Here is a 5189-nt window from a genome sequence, read left to right as displayed (position 1 = left end):
TCCAACAGTCCCAAAAGAAACAGCACATGTTTTAGTTGAATAGGAATTTTTAAAATCCATTCCATCAATGTGAATATTTGATTCCACTTTTTAAAAGCTTTTTCACATGTCTACTACATAGGATAGAATGCCCCGTTTTGTTGCTCACATTTCCAACGTACATCAGAAAAACCTTTATACAGCATTCTAGATAGTTTCTCTGACAATAACCTTTCCCATCTTGACCACACTCTGATGTTGCTTGGCCATGCATGTCCTCGTTTTTGTCTGTGAAATGTTGGAGGGTGCACCCTGTTAGTCTGAGCAATAATCTATACAGTAAAGTTGGGTGTGTGTGTGGGTGTACCCAGTAACAATATTTTGTTGTGAGTAACCTTTTTGGTTGTTGTTGTTATGCAATGTATTTTGAGGTAGATTGAACTTCAATGACTACTTAAGACCCATTTTCTTTACAAAAGACTGAGACACAATGGAAATTCAAGCTGCTAAAACTGATTAGTTAGTATGGATCAATACAGCTGCCTACATTTTCAGATTCTCTTTTGGGGCAGGTTAAGGTGTATCCCATCAGAATGAACACCTGCAAATCAAAATTTACTGCTGTACTACTGCTGATGCTGCTTTTTGTGGTTAGCTGTTGCCTTTGTATTACAGAAACAGCTGCACGTCATAAAGCAATTACAGACCTTAGGTTGTAACCTATTGCCTGCACTTCACTTTGCAGAGGAATGGGAAGACAGAAAGCATTGTTCATTCATCCTGATTCAGAAATATGAGCAGCATTACATTGTGAAATCAATGAAGCAATATAATTAATATTACACAGTTATGTTCTGTCATGTTTCTTTCTCTTATGTGCTGTTTATTTTTTAAAAATGGAATGTGTGTAGGGGGAGTCAAAATTTTTACTATCTGAACCATTTATCTAATGCAATTTCCACCCAAAAATGTGCTGTCTTCTGCTCGGGGTGTACAAATGTCAGATGTTGCAGGGTCATATTACCTCCCTCCTCCCAAAACTCCATGAGGCACACTACTCTTTCTACCACCACCCACATCTATGATTTATTTTTTACTCATTTCTTTTGGGGAGGAAAAAACCTTCTAGCTTGTTTCCTGTTTTTTTTAAAGGCCCTTCATAAATCAATAGCAATTGCAAATACATTTCTATATAGCTTATCAGTGCACTTAAGTACTCCCTAAGTAGTTTACAAAGTGTAAGCTAATTGCCCCCAACAAGCTGGGTACTCATTTTAGTGACTTCAGAAAGATGCCAGACTGAGTCATCCCTGAGCCCCTGGCTGAGCAAATAGAGGGGCAAAGAAAAATAAACATGGTGAAATGCTCTACAGCTCCATTAATGGGAGGAATTTGAGGGCCCTTTAGATGTTCAAAATGGCCTTAGGGAGGCATAAAAAGCCTATGAGACTTCCTAAAGGTGGAAAGTACAAATGCTGCAAAACTTTAAAACGTCAGCACTATGAAGACTGCTACACTGTAGTGCCCTTATTCATGGAAATCCAAATTAATGTTAGATCTTGGTGATTAATGTCATCAGTAAAAAGTCTTTTTGTTCTTGTAAGTGCATAGCCAGAGACCATAACAGCTCCGAATTGTTAAGTACAGAGGGTACATCTGAAAATGCTGGTCTCGTATTCAGAAACTTTGTGTTGCATTCTAACTTCAATTCTTAAGTTTCCAAGACACAATAAATGGAGTGGAAATCATAGACTTTACTGGAAATCCACACCTGTCACCCAACTGCCAAACATTCTTACATTTTCCTAATAATTTTGGCTGGCATTCAATATTGCAGTTACAGATTCATAACCTAGCATTAAAAAACTGTAACTGCTCTGTATTGAATAAAACCACACAGTCTTACTTTCGGACCACATAAATGCCATCCCAGCCCACCTTAACAGTCAGCAGCCAGATTGGGTGAAGGAGAATCACTCAGCTTCTGGTTGGGGTTGGCAGAGGATGACATTTCTGCCACCATCACCCCCTTGATAGTGAGCAAGACTTTAATAAACAGGACTCCTGTCTCAAATCCTTGTTGCACCCTTGCTTGGTGGCTCTGAAGGTGGGTTCATAAGGTGGAATGTGGTGTGGGTCGGTCAGGCCAGGAGATGTTACACATATTTAGTCAAATAGACAATGTAGAATTAAAGCATTCCTAATTAATTGTTGAAACTGTTTTTTGCAACTGTAATTCTTTAAGTGGTCTTAACTATATATCATAGCATTCAAGTAAGCAAAAAATGTCAGTTTTCAAACCATATATTAATCAATCTGTCTTACATTTACATAAAGATGCATGAGTGTCAAAAATTTGTTTTCCATCTATTGAGAAATGACTGAGCAATATTTAGATTCCCCATAAGTCTGTTATGAGTCCCACATGCTCTTTAGCAGGATTGCCATATTCTTGTTCCTCAAATCTGAATATCTATTATACAAATTATTCAGATTTGCATTCTAATTATGCACATTATTATTAGTTACATTAATTGCTGCATTTTTTTCTTTCACTATATTTCAAATCTCATATCATTTATTTACAGTTACACTGAGCTGAAAAGAACACTATAGAGTAATATTTAAACTTTAAAGTACTGGTTTTGGAACAGAGGTAGCTGTGTTCAATTCTCTGCTTGGTCATGGAAGTAACCATGTAACTTTTGGCCACCTCTACTTCTCAACAAACCTACTTTACAAGATTGCTGTGGGAATTAAGAGGAAGGGGGAAAACGTGTAAAGTGGACACATACATTCCTAGTGCACTACAGATAAACGGACAACAATAATCTTTAAATTTGTCATGCATAGACACTTGTAGAGGTATTCTCATCAGGTCACTATTTTTAACCATTCATGGTAAATGTACAGATTCACAAAAACCTACAGATTCATAAAAATACCATTGTGAACCCTTGAGAGTGACTGCCACTCACAGAGCAAGATTCAAAAGAAAAGAAGAACAAATGGCAGTTAACAGAACGGGGAAAACATAGTCTGATTTTCTTCAGAGATACAGAATAAATGTTTTATTATAACTGGAAAATAGGCTATTTTAACTGTCTTTTTCCTATTAGTTTTCTCATAATAATGTATATGCTAACTAGCTCATCTCTGCTAGGGTTGTCATTCTCCCATCCAATTATTTTGTTACTGGCAGTTCAGGTAATGATAAACTTTTGTATTTTTTTTTTTTTCATTTTCACTCCACAGCTCACAGTGTACCACTCACTTGCTTCTTACACTTGCACCACTATCTCTCACACATGAAACTCCCAGGAGGATTTGTTTCTGGCAGGAAAAATTGACAAAAGAGTGTCTCCACATTTTGCCAATATCTTGCCTTCTACACGGTCTAGAGTTTTTTTTTTTTTTTTTGGTTTGTTTTTTTTTTGGGGGGGGGGGGTTAAAGAAAAGAAAAAGTTTGAAATCCAGGCAAAATAATGGTCCAAATGGGCACCAAACTAGTAAAACTCAGCAATCCAGGAACCATGGCAACCCTAAACTATAGTAGCTTTTACCTTACAAATGACCATATGTGATTATACACCAAGATCTTTGGAGTGAAACTCTCCATTAAAACAGTATATTTTATTATTTATTTTATTAAAATAATTATACCCCACCCTATATGAAAGATCTCAAGGCAACCTACAAAAAGCGTTAAAACATGTTACACAATTTATAACAGTAAAATAATTAAATAAGCTAAAAACATATTAACCTGCAGTAATAAGTTAAAAGCAGATTTTAAAGATTTAGCAATTTTTTTTAAACTATGTACACTGTATCTGGGATGAGATAATGAGACCCCAAGGTTTTGATGCCTAGTTATATTCAATAATGCTTTTGTGCCAGCAATTGTAGTTGCACAGTTGTACAAGGGCTTATACAGCCAATCACATGAGCATTTTTCACAAATATTCGTGCAATAAAATAGCATTGGATGCTATGCTTGAACTAACTCTGAAACTGGGCAAGTGCAAGCAATGACAGAATTGGATACAGGATCAGGATAGGAAATCTGAAGTCTTGTGGTTGTTAACGAATTCCTCCTCCTGTTATCCATCATCATCTAATGGCTGGGAATGATGCAAACTGAAGGGCTTCTGCTTTCACAGTCTGATTATATGTCTATATTCTAACAGTCTTCTACAATAGCTGGGAGAATGGTGCTCAACAGATGATTAGCACCTTTACAAAAAATAATAATGGAAGGACGAAAACAGACCGCAGACGTCTAATTCTCAGGATGGGAAACAGTTTTCACAAATTTTTAGAGTATTATTGCTGCCTCAATAGACTTGCAACAAATTTCATATTTCATATTGCAGCAAAAGGTCAGCTTTAATACCTTCGGTCTCGATGATCTGGAGTGTTACAAAAATAGAAGGCACTCTACAAATTTAGTGCACAATTACTGTTTTTCAGTTATTTTTCACCCCCAAATTTGCTTTGGACATCTTTTCATACAATTGGACAAATATTCCAAGGAAGATTCTATGCTATTCAGATCTGTGTGGGTATCACTAGAGTTGCCATAAATATGGAGCATTGAGAAAATCATTAAATGAAATATGAATAACATTTTAATAGCTTCACAGTGGACAAAACCCAACAGCTGTAGATTTACCCATCACTGTAACCTAGTGCCGGGGAAAGCTGGCACCTATCATATTTCTGTTAAAGTCACAGTCATCATGGTGTGAAAAGGGGGGCAGAGACAAAAGATAATCCTAGATTCCAGTCCTCATTTTACAGGAGGTAAATCTGTCTGAAAGAATTAATTCAACTGTAGGACATAGTCTTTTGTTGCCTACACAGTAGTGACTATGGGAAAACCTGTTCAACAGTGGAACAAACTCCCTCAGAGTGTAGTGGAGTCTCCCTCCTTGGAGGTCTTTAAACAGAAGCTGGATGGCCATCTGTCGGTGATGCTTTGATTTGGATTTCCTGCATGGCAGGGGGTTGGACTGGATGGCCCTTGTGGTCTCTTCCAACTCTATTATTCTATGATTCTAACCTGTCATAAGAATCTTATGAACTCAATTCAGTTGGTAGACAACTAGAGCAGACCCACTGAATCAACAGGAACCTGCTAAATCAAATTATACATAAATTCCATTGATAGCCTGTCTTTTCACACTATACATTTATATACATTCCAC

The sequence above is a fragment of the Sceloporus occidentalis genome, unplaced genomic scaffold, assembly GCF_023333645.1.
Source record: "Sceloporus occidentalis isolate IW3139 unplaced genomic scaffold, rSceOcc1.0.p SCAF_2, whole genome shotgun sequence".
NCBI lineage: Eukaryota > Metazoa > Chordata > Lepidosauria > Squamata > Phrynosomatidae > Sceloporus > Sceloporus occidentalis.
The sequence above is the reverse complement of the archived record's forward strand: the minus strand, read 5'-3'. Positions refer to the sequence as shown.